General features: G+C 47.0%; 1 long non-coding RNA gene, 3 other non-coding genes and 1 pseudogene across 4 annotated transcripts; all 5 read left to right on the forward strand.

Moving 5' to 3' along the window:
- Positions 1-224: 224 nt before the first annotated feature.
- Positions 225-313, forward strand: LOC147971770 (small nucleolar RNA R44/J54/Z268 family; annotated as a pseudogene).
- Positions 314-471: 158 nt separating this feature from the next.
- LOC125511864 (small nucleolar RNA R44/J54/Z268 family) lies at positions 472-562 on the forward strand. Its single transcript, XR_015606923.1, has one exon. It is a non-coding gene; the product is annotated as a small nucleolar RNA R44/J54/Z268 family (small nucleolar RNA).
- A 43-nt stretch (positions 563-605) lies between these two features.
- LOC125511908 (small nucleolar RNA snoR122) lies at positions 606-683 on the forward strand. The gene has a single exon (XR_007285178.2). It is a non-coding gene; the product is annotated as a small nucleolar RNA snoR122 (small nucleolar RNA).
- A 64-nt stretch (positions 684-747) lies between these two features.
- LOC125511858 (small nucleolar RNA Z267) lies at positions 748-820 on the forward strand. Its single transcript, XR_007285132.2, has one exon. It is a non-coding gene; the product is annotated as a small nucleolar RNA Z267 (small nucleolar RNA).
- Positions 821-2,858: 2,038 nt separating this feature from the next.
- LOC147971771 (uncharacterized) lies at positions 2,859-6,463 on the forward strand. The gene is made up of 3 exons (XR_015604822.1): positions 2,859-3,090; positions 4,911-4,983; positions 6,157-6,463. It is a non-coding gene; the product is annotated as an uncharacterized LOC147971771 (long non-coding RNA).
- The last annotated feature ends 5,729 nt before the right edge of the window (positions 6,464-12,192 follow it).

Below are 12,192 nucleotides of genomic sequence, written 5' to 3' on the forward strand. Positions count from 1 at the left end.
TATAGCCCAGTAGGCCCACGTTGGAAAACCCTAGATGTTCGCGACACCTATATATACGCAAGCCGTAGGGGTCAGGAAGCATCGCCCATCCCCCACCGCCCGCCGCCTTCGGTTTGTTTCTTGAGCTCGAGTTTACGATTTGTTTCTCCTCGTTTTGCTTCGTCCAAATCTCCTCTTTCTTCGCTGCGGTTTTAGTAGTTTGAGTTCTTGGTTGGGGATCCATGGAAACAAGTGATGATACCAAGACAGGGACATCAGAACCCTTCGGGGTTATGACAGACTACGTCTATAATGGGAATCTCTCTGATGTTTTTGATTTCCCAAGCCAAAGTGATGTGTTTTTGAGTCGCTATTTTTCTTCCTCTCTTAGATCTGCGACTCTTTTCTGGTTTTGCCCGTATTATTTGGAGTGCTCTTTTCTCGTTCGATAGCTGTGTTCTAGGCGATTCAGATCTAGGATGGGAATCCATGGAAGCAGGTGATGACAATCAGACAGGGACATCAGAGCCATCTAATGGGTTATGATAGACCAAGTCTATAATGGGAATCTCTCTGATGTTTCTGTCTTCCAAGTTGATTCGAGTTTTTCATTGGATTTGATTGGCTGCCGATGATGCATAAAAATGCACGTATTATCGGATTGTTCCATGACGATCAAAAACATTGTCACTACCACTGAGGCAGCTACTTTTAAGTTTTGGTTATTCTGTTTTCTATTGCCTGGTTTGTTTAATTGTGGATTGGAGTGAACTGCCTGTGATGGTGTTAAATATACTTTGCAGCTTCAGCTATGAAAAAGAACTACAATCTGAGGCTTTTGCATCCAATCCATTGTTTACCACTCAATCTGTTTTACCCTTTTTTACCTAATTTGGATCTGGCAAAACTGAATATTGCTCTCTGTTTTCTTTGGAATTAGGAGATCGACGAAAATACTGGTCCTGGTACTTAAAACACCTAAATATTGTGAGTTGTTCACCTGTTAAATGCTAGTAAAATAATCGGTAACTGGGCTCCATAGTCTGTTAAAACATGTTGTTCCTGAAGCTCCTGATAGGTTTTAGGATTGCAACTTTGTTTAGATTTCTTGTTGACGTCGCTTGATCAGAACGTCCAGCAACTCCCAATCCTGCTCTTCCTGACCCTGTCCTGCGTCGGCTGGCCTCCTATGGATCCGCCTGTGTAGACAACCAGCTGAAGTCGCTTGCCCCTTCTCCATCGCGTGTGTACAGTTTCAGCCTTTAGCCTGTAGGACCTTGTGCTAAATAACGGTTAAAATGCAATCATATCAAAACCAAGCTGAGTTTCAGCCTTTAGTCTGTAGGACCTTATGCTAAATAACGGTTAAAATGCAATCATATCAAAACCAAGATGTGGCATTTAGACGAGCAAAACAAGTGGCAAGCACGCAATGATGATCATTAATTTTCAAACTAATACTAATTATGCTATGTTCATGATATTTATACATAATGGTAGCATCCTGAAGTCAGTTAACGATCATGATGTGTAAACCTGTAGTACGCAGAAGACACATCATTGTGCAGGTTGTAACTTGTAAGATACTGTATCAGAGAGAGGTAAAGAAAAGACCCAGCCACTGGCGATCTAGTGTTACAGCGTTGCCGTCGCCGGCGGTGACATCACGGCCTATGGCCTCTTGAGGCTGTCTGATGTCCTGACGATGTGTTCCCTGGCGAAGAACTGCTGCAAAGCTGGGATCTATATATTGTCCTTGGGCGGTTACGATAAGTTCTTGTTAATCATTGATGCAAAGCTTGGATCTATAGACCTCTCAATGTTTTGCTGACAGCGAGTTTCTTTGGCGCTGGAACTATCGTGGTTGTGGTATGGCCAGCAGGAAGGCGGTTAGAGCGCTCTTGGACATCCAGAAGTAATGGGGGCTAGATGTGATTTTCCTGTCTGAAACACATCTGAATTCTCCTGTTTTGGTGTAACCCGATTACTATACCGGGACAAGAGCAAAAATTTCATTGATGTGTTAGTGGGTAGCTCGCCGGAGGAGACGTGGAGATTTATGAGTTTCTATGGGGAGCCAAAGTTGAAAGATGTCTGAGATGTGGACCCAACAGGTGGATGATTCACATGCCAATAACCAAAAGACAGGTGCTCTTTGTCTCAGTACTCTTTATTTGCAGATCCGTGTATTGTGGCTAGTTGTAGAGATTCGAAAGATATGGGGTTCTCAAGAGATTAATTCACCCCGCACATCGCCATCGTATGATGGGAGATTCGAAAGATATGGGGTTCTCAAGAGATCAATTCACACCGCACATCGCCATCTATGTCCACAAAAATCGATCGATGGTCAAATTTTATGTGTGCTGCATTGACCACCTTAGCATGTGGAAAGAGATCATGAAAAATTGCCCATCACATAGCCTTCTTCCATCATACTCATCGGCTGTGGTGTCAGTGCCTTCTTCGGCTTGGCCGTCGCGGCGGTCTTGTGCGGGGCATGAGGCTTGCCGTTTTTGGAGGGGGCGACGGCATCGGACGAGGCGAGGAAGGCAGCGGCGTCGAGGTCGATGGCGTCCTCCATGTGGGGGGGGGGGGGGGGGGACGGGAGCGTTGTTTGAGAAAATGGTGGTGGCTGCCACCGACAAGCGGTCCTAGAGAGAGGAGTAGGCGCGCGCGCGGCTGTCTCTTGTCCGCGCCGACCCAAATTTGGCTCAAAATTGGGTTTGAGTGTGTCACCCACGGACATAAGACGGACGCGCGTCCGTTTGGGTCGGTGCGTTGGGTCGTCATTTTTGTCTGCGCCGACCCAAATGAATACGGACGGGCGGCGAAATGAGTCGCTCTTTTGGAGTTGCTTTAAAAGAGCATAAGGTTGAGCATAAGGTCGCACACTCCGAGATCCCGTGGCCACCATCGTATCCTCGACCGCAGCTCGTGTCCACGAGCTCCGCCTCGCTCGCCTCTGTCGAGCTGGCGCACTGCATCGTCTCGGGGAGCAGCGCATCGACCAAGTCGTCTTCGTCAACGCCCGCGGCCACCGGAACCTCGCCGTCGACCCTCCTCGACTCCGGCACCCCTGGCTCCCCGAGCACCTCATCCAAATCCGCTGTGAGCCTACCCTTCGAACCTCCCTGCTCCCCCTCGTTCAGTCGGCGTAGCCTTCGTCCCCGAGCTCATCCGGTCTTGCGTATACGCGTACATACGAGCGTGCGTGCTCGGAGTTGTTGCTGCTCCTGCGTACTTGCTGCTGACGCTCACGCTGCCCGCGTGGCCGACCACCATCACCCCGTGGCCGCAACCGTGCCCCTGAAACCCGCTCGTCCTTGTCGTCTGCTCCCCTGAGCCGCAGGCGTCCGCCCCTGCTTCCCCGCTTCGCTCCGTCTCACTGCTCGCGTCGGCGCCATCCCGAGCCTCACCAGCTCGTGGCCGCTCCACGCCACGCGCGTCCTCTGTGCGCGCTTGAGCCTCCCCTTCCCCGCTAGCCGCGCTCGGCCCGCCGCCACCGCCGGCGTCCCGCCGCCCGTGCACACTACTGGGCCCTCGCGCGCACGCCCATCGCTGCCTTGCGAGCCCTGCCTGCTACTGCTCCTTCTGCTGCTGCGCTGTTGTCTGCTGCTGCTGCTGCCCTCGCCCGGCCACGACGCCCCGCCCGAACGGCCCCGCCATCCCGCTCGCCGCCGGCGCCCGTGCGCCGCCCGACCGTCCCCTCACCTCCGCAGGCCCCCGCACCGGACTCCACCCCTGCACAACTCCCTCGCCGCCCCGCAGCACACACCACGCGCTGTCGTGGCCCTGCTACGGCTCTACCCGCGCCGTCCCGAAGGGCCTCGTCGCGCCGCCCAGCTCCGGCAGCCACCACGCCCGCGCCTCGCGTTGTCGTGTCCTGTTCGCCGCCGCTCGTAGCCGATGCCTGCTGCCCGCGCCCGTTGCCGCGCGCCCGCTGTGGCCTCGTTGCGGCTCGCCGCCATCCCGCCGCTCCTGTCGCCGCTGACACCGGTCCGGCAGACCGCTGGCCACCTCGCGGCTACCATCCCATTCGCGGCACAGACCGCTCCCCAACGCACCCGCTCGCGCCTTCTCTCGTCGCCGGAATCGGCCGGCTGGAGCCCCCTCCGTCGCATCGGTCAGCGCCGGCGATAGCCACTGTCGCGGCCTAATTAGCGCTAAGCTAATTACCGCCCCCACTTAATTAGCCGCATTAACCCAGCCCCTAACCCCATTGACATGCGGGCCCCCCTCCACTAGTCAAAAGGGCTTAGATTAAACTGTTAAGTTAATAGTCACCGACATGTTGGGCCCGCTAGCTAATTATATTAAATTAAAAATAATTAAAACCTGTTAATAAACTCTCTCACTAACCAGTGGGGCCCACTAGTCAGGTTTGACCAGTCAACAGTCAAACTGTTAACTGTTGACTAGGCTGCTGACTCAGCCATGGCCCACCAGTCAGCCTTTGCTGACTGGGCACTTCACCCAGTCAACTGGGCCCCTCGGCCAGCCTATATTGCATATGGCTGGGTACACTTCCATGTACCCATAGCATTTAAATATTAATTTAATTATGAATTAATTGAAATCTGGAAATCAGAAAATGATTTAAATCTTTAGAAAATCATATCTTTTAATCCGTAACTCGGATGAAAATACTTTCTACATGAAAGTTGTTTAGAACGACGAGATGAACCCGGATGCGCAACCCGTTCGTCTGCCATGCATCCCTAACATACCGAACACGCAACTTTCCCCCTCCGGTTCATTTGTCCGAAAACGCGAAACACCGGGAATACTTTCCCGGATGTTTTCCTCCTTCACCGGTACCACCTCGTACCGCGTTAGGGCACACCTAGCATCGCGCTTTGTCATGTCATGCATCGTCATGCATTTGTTTGCATTATATTTATTGTTTCTTCCCCCTCTTCTCTCGCTAGACATCGAGACCGACGTCGCTGCTACCCAGTACGACTACGGTGTTGAGGACCCCTCTCTTGGTAGAGCAACCAGGCAAGCCCCCCCCTTTGATCACAAGATATCGCCTACTCTTCTCTCTACTTCTTGCATTAGAATAGTGTAGCATGTTACTGCTTCCGTTAATCCTATCCTGATGCTTAGCCTGTCCTTGCTACTACTGTTGTTACCTTTACCTGCAATCCTAATGCTTAGTATAGGATGCTAGTTTACCATCAGTGGCCCTACATTCTTGTCCGTCTGCCATGCTATACTATCGGGCCGTGATCACTCGGGAGGTGGTCACGGGTATATACTTTTATACATAATATATGATACTTGTGGTGACTAAAGACGGGTCGGCTCGTAGGAGTACCCGCGAGTGATTCACGGATTGGGTTTGAAAGGATGTTTGTCCCGACGGCCTTCTGAGTGGATCTTTGTGGCGAAGCGACACGGCAGGTTGAGACCACCTAGGAGAGAGGTGGGCCTAGCCCTGGTCGGCGTTCGCGGTTATTTCAAGATAACATGTTTAACGAGATCTTGGTATTTGATCTGAGTTTGGCCATTGGCCTATACGCACTAACCATCTACGCGGGGACAGTTATGGGCACTCGACGTCGTGGTATCAGCCGAAGCCTTCGTGACGTCAGCGACTGAGCGGCTCGCGCCGGGTTGGACCGCATAACGCAACTTCCTTTGTAATGGAGGTTGCTAGGTCTGCTCACCGGCCGCGTACGCAACGTGCAGGTGTGCAATGGGTTATGTGGTGCACCCCTGCAGGGAAGTTAATCTATTCGAATAGCCGTGATCTTCGGTTACAGGACGACTTGGAGTTATACCTTGACCTTATGACAACTAGAATCGGATACTTAATAAAACACAGCCTTTCCAGTGCCAGATACAACCGGTGGTCGCTCTCTCACATGGCGACGAGGGGAGGATCATCGGTTAGGATTATGCTATGCGATGCTACTTGGTGAACTTACCATCTACTCTCTTCTCCTGCTGCAAGATGGAGGTTACCAGAAGCGTAGTCTTCGGCAGGACTAGTTATCCCCCTCTTATTACGGCATTCTGCAGTTCAGTCCACATATGGTACCATTATTCCATTTGATACCATTGCATACATATGTAGTGTAGCTCCTTGCTTGCGAGTACTTTGGATGAGTACTCACGGTTGCTTTTCTCCCCCTTTTCCCCTTTCCTATATCCGATTGCTGCAACCAGCCGTTGGAGTCCAGGAGCCAGACGCCACCGTTGATGACGACTACTACTACTACGTGCAGCCCGCTGACGACGACCAGGAGGAGTTTAGGAGGATCCCAGGTAGGAGGCATGCGCCTATTTCGATCTGTATCCCAGTTTGTGCTAGCCTTCTTAAGGCAAACTTGTTTAACTTATGTCTGTACTCAGATATTGTTGCTCTCGCTGACTCGTTTATGATCGAGCTCTTGTATTCGAGCCCTCGAGGCCCCTGGCTTGTAATATGATGCTTGTATGACTTATTTTATTTGTAGAGTTGTGTTGTGATATCTTCCCGTGAGTCCCTGATCTTGTTCGTACACGTTTGCGTGTATGATTAGTGTACGGTCAAATCGGGGGCGTCACAATAGCTAAGCAATGTTGGAGGTGATTGAAAATTATGATTCACTCTATGCAAGAGTATTAAGAGCAAGATACTATCCGAGTAGTGACTTGTTAGACTATGAATTGAAAAAAGGGCATCCAAACATTCAAGAAAGGATGTATCTGGAGAGTGGGAGATAGAGCAAAGATCAACATCTAGAATGATTGTTGGATACCAAACAATGCCACAAGGAAGGTTATAACGAGGCGGTGTAACCAACTCTTGACCAAAGTGTGTGATCTAATCGACCCAATTACGGGTCAATGGGGCGAGATGCTAATTCGAGAGAGCTTCTCGAAATAGAAGTAGAGAGAATATTGCAAATTCCAATTTTCCATCAGGAAACCGAAGCTTTTGTGGCTTGACATTTGACGAAAAATGGTAGATTTTCTGTAAGATCAGCGTACTACAAATAGTGGGAAGAGTATGTTGCCGCTGAGAATCATGGTACAAATCGGAACAACTCCTCTTTCCATCCTGTGTAGCGCAAGCTATGGAGTTGAAGCTTCCGAGGAAGATTAAATTTTTTGTTTGGAGGTGCGTGCATAATGCTATTCCATGCTACAACGTCTTGGTAAACCGCCACATCGGCTCAAATTCAGAATGCCCGATCTATAAGGTCGGGGCGGAGGATATAGCGCATGTGTTGTTTAAATGTGGTAGAGCCAATGCAGTATGGAGCTCACTCGGCATTAGAGGAGAGGTGGACTTTGCATTGCGGCTAGACCGGTCGGGGCTAGCTATCATGGAATTTCTGCTATGCGACGAGTCTTTTCAGCGACCGTACGTAGAAGCGGTTAACCTCCAAGAACTATTGGCTGCAACCTATTGGTACATGTGGTGGCAGAGGCGGCAGATGGTCCGAGGCGAGGAGGTTCAACCTCCAGGAAGAACAACTTAGCAATTTATGCGCTAACCTTGAATTATACTCGAGCAGCGGGAAAAGCTACTTTCTCCATTGGTGATTACTCGAGATCCTATGGTATGGTAGTGTGTGATCATAGAGGGAAGTTCCTTGCTGCGGCATCGGCAAAACTGGAACATGTGGTAGACGTGGTGTTAGCGGAGGCCGCCGCGTTCTTCGAGGGTCTGAAATTGGGGCAGAGCATTACATCCTGGTATGAATGAATAACATCATCGTAGTGTCGGCACTTAATCAAAACGAAGGACACTCGATGGTAGCAGCTCCTATTTTAGAAGACTGTCGTTTCATCTTACATGATTTCAGGAAGGTGACTATTGAGCATTGCAATAGGGAGTTGAATGTAGTTGCTCATGAGCTAGCTAATTGGGGTCGTGTTAATCCTCCCACTGTTTGGACTGATGAACCCCCAACTTTTCTGGTTAAATTTTTAGCAGCCGATGTAAGTGCTATTTGATGTTAATAAAGCTAGTCGGGAGGCTTTCCCGTAAAAAAATATATAGTGGGAATAAACCCAACATGATGCGTATAATCTGTCACATAGCTTGGAGATCATGGAAGGAGATATAGAGTACAAGACGTATAAGGTAGACGAGATGGCCCAATTGTTTTGGCCAATTGTTCCAGAATCTTGAGAATCAAACATTTACCTAGTATCTCCTAGAATCTTGAACACATATCTTTTTGACATAAAGATTTTGGAAGAATCGGCCAAAAGAGCTGGGCCATATAATATAAGTTGTGCGCCCTACAGTTGTCATGTGATATAATAGACCTTGTGGACAAGTCCCTCCCTTAACCAGAATGACTCGAAGTTGAGATTATGCTTGAATGCATAAAACTCTTTGTTGGTAATGCTTTGGTAAAACCATCTGCAATCTAATCTTTCGAATGAATGAATCTGATTTGTAACTCTTTTTCTAACAAAGTGAAAATTTATCTCAATATGCTTAGTCCTGAAGACATGATTAGTAGAATCATATGTAGCACCAAGATTATCCACCATAGCATTTGATGTGGCATTATACTCAGCTTTTGCGATTGACATTGGGACTGCAGCTTGTTTGTTTGCACGTCATGAGATCAAATTTCGTCCAGAGAACGCTGCACAACCACTTGTTAATCGTCAAGCATCTAGACAACTTACCGATTCAGAATCAGAGAAAGCACTGGAAAGAGTAGATGATGACTTGCAGAATTTTAGAAGACCTGTACTCGGTGCACTTTTAATATATCTCAATACTCGCTTTGTAGCTGTCCAGTGTGCTGTGGTGGGTGCGTGAAGAAACTGGCACACTTTATGAACAACGAACGGAATGTCTGGCCTACAAAGAGTTAAGTATTGAAGTGCTCCTACTATGCTTCTGTATCTAGTTCCATCCTCTTGATTCATAACTTCTCTATATTGGATAATGGGATTGATGATGGTTTGTAATTTTGCATGCCAACTCTAGTCAGAAGTTCAGTTGCATATTTCTCTTGAGAGAGATGAAGGCTCTCCCTAGTTTTCTTCACTTTAGTGCCAAGGAAGTAATGCAAGTCTCCTAGATCCTTAAGAGCAAACTCAGAGTTCAAGTCTTTAGAAGCCCTGCCTTATCAACATATATAAATACAAAGATAGAGGTATTGCATTTATTATAGATAAACTGTGATGTGTTGGATTGGAGGGAGCAAAACCAAGTTTATGCAACTCCAGACTCAAACACGAATACCATGCCCCTGAGAGCTTGCTTAAGACTATATATTGCTTTGGCAAGTTTGCACACGTGGAAAGGAGCATTCTTGTCTTTCAAACCAGGTGGTAGTTTCATGTATACTTCCTCTTCTAGAACACCATGAAGAAACACATTCTGCACATCTAGCTGTCTCAGAGTCCATCCCCATGAACACAATAATGTATAAGACAAATTTGCCATGCCATCTTTCATTGAATCTGATGTCTGCTAGAACTACGTCAGTATTTCCCCAAAGAGAAAGGGATGATGCAGCATAGCGATGGTAGGTATTTCCCTCAGTGATGAGACCAAGGTTATCGAACCAGTAGGAGAACCAAGAAACACCACGTAAATAACACCTGCACACAAATAACAAATACTTACACCCCGACGTGTTAAAGGGGTTGTCAATCCCTTTCGGGTAACGGCGCCAGAAATTGGCAAACGGAGCGAGAGAGTTGTAAATATTGATAGATCGAACGCCAAATAAAATAAATTGCATCAAGGTACTTTTGTATTTTTGGTTTAATAGATCTAAAAAATAAAAGCTAAGGAAAATAAATCGCAAAGGCAGATATATTAAAGAAGGGACCCGGTGGCCGTAGGTTTCACTAGTGGCTTCTCTGGAGAAAAATAGAAAATGGTGGGTAAACGAATTACTGTTGGGCAACTGATAGAACTTCAAATAATCATGACGATATCCAGGCAATGATCATTATATAGGCATCACGTCCAAGATTAGTAGACCGACTCCTGCCTGCATCTACTACTATTACTCCACACGTCGACCGCTATCCAGCATGCATCTAGTGTATTAAGTTCATGGAGAAATGGAGTAATGCAATAAGAACAATAACATAATGTAGACAAGATCTATTTATGTAGAAATAGACCCCATCTTGTTATCCTTAATAGCAACGATACATACGTGTCGGTTCCCCTTCTGTCACTGGTATCAAGCACCATAAGATCGAACCCATCACAAAGCACCTCTTCCCTGTTGCAAGATAAATAGATCAAGTTGGCCAAACAAAACCCAAATGTCAGAGAAGAAATACGAGGCTATAAGCAATCATGCGTATAAGAGATCAATGAAGACTCAAATAACTTTCATGGATAAAAAGATAGATCTGATCATAAACTCAAAGTTCATCGGATCCCAACAAACGCACCGCAAAAGAATTACATCATATGGATCTCCAAGAGACCATTGTATTGAGAATCAAACGAGAGAGAGAGAGAGGAAGCCATCTAGGTACTAACTACGGACCCGAAGGTCTACAAAGAACTACTCACGCATCATCGGAGAGGCACCAATGGACATGATGAACCCCTCTGTGATGGTGTCTAGATTGGATCTGATGGTTCTGGACTCTGCAGCGGCTGGAATTGATTTTCGTTGACTCCCCTAGGGTTTTTGAAATATTGGGGTATTTATAGAGCAAAGAGTCAGTTCAGAAAGCACCCGAGGTGGGCACAACCCACCAAGGCGCACCCTGGTGGGTTGTGCTCCCCTCAAAGCACCCTCGGGTGCTTCTTTGGCCCATTGGATGTCTTCTGGTCCAAAAAAATTCACAAAAAGTTTCACTGCGTTTGGACTCCGTTTGGACTCCGTTTGGTATTGATTTCTTGCGATGTAAAAAACATGCAAAAGATAGCAACGGGCGCTTGGCACTATGTCAATAGGTTAGTACCAAAAAATGATACAAAATGACTATAAAATGATTATAAAACATCCAAGAATGATAATATAACAACATGAAACAATAAAAAAATATAGATATGTTGGAGACGTATCATAATCCACAGTATGCGGACACTCAAAAGCAATGAGGGCATTATCTGTAATTGGTCTCTTTGGAATGTAAGCACTATGGGTTGGCGACACCATCCCATCCAAATTAGGACGCGGTCTATTCACCAGACAATATAGAGATACTTTTGCAAATGAAATCACACAAGCATTTGTGCTGAAAATACTTTAGGTCAGCTATATTTTTTACCTTTGGAATAAGCACAATAGTGATATCATTCACTCGGGAGGCCCTGGATCTTTAAGTGGGAATCTGGATTAGTTTGACACTAATTTCCTCATATAAAAAATCCGCACATAAGGCATCATTCATTTCAGAGTTTACTTTTGGTGAACAAGGGATAGATTAAAAGGTGGTTTAGTAGAAGGCCCCTCATATAAGTTCTAAAAACATTCATATAGAGTGACGTTCACCAATCCTATATACTTAATAAGTTCACCCTCACTACTTGATTTATCTCAATATGCAACATAGACACGTCAGCATCCATCCCCATCTAGCCACGTCACACCCCATGCACTCCCACTCAGGCCCACCTCCTCAGGTCTGACCAGATATTTACAAGTACAAACGTTTTCCCCCTCTCTGTAATCTTCCTATAATAATTTCTCTCCATGGCACGTATTGTGAGTGGAAGTTGCTCATCATGTCTCTCCCAGCCACAAATGCAGCCATGAGTGCACGTAAAACTGACCAAGGCATTCATTCACCCATCAGTTTCCACTAGTTTGGATTCCCATGCGGTCATTATTTCCGTTTCTTTTCTATGGCTTCCAATCGTATTCATCCACTTCCCTGCCATTCTTCTTCTTTGCCTACTTCAAGTAGCCTTTCCTACCATCCATAGCATCATGGTATTTGCACTCCACGCCTCCTCTCCATCCTCCCTGCTTCCTCTGATCATGCACTGTTGCCACGACCTTTTGCGAGCCTAGGCCAATATTGCATGCATGCCGAAAACACATGGAGGTCTATCTATGCTTTTGTACATCAACATATCTTTCTAGCTCAAGCATATCATTGTCATTCCAATCAAGTGCTTCCCGCACAGATCCCATACATGATAGTTTTGCCAACACAGGGGATGCCATGCTACCATGAACTTAGTACCATGGGATTCTCATTTGTTCATCTCCTTCCTATTAGGTCTGAACGACTGTTCATCTCCTTCGTAGCAGGTCTCAA

The sequence above is a fragment of the Triticum urartu genome, chromosome 5A, assembly GCF_056163025.1.
Source record: "Triticum urartu cultivar PI428250 chromosome 5A, HENAU_Tu73, whole genome shotgun sequence".
Lineage (NCBI taxonomy): Eukaryota > Viridiplantae > Streptophyta > Magnoliopsida > Poales > Poaceae > Triticum > Triticum urartu.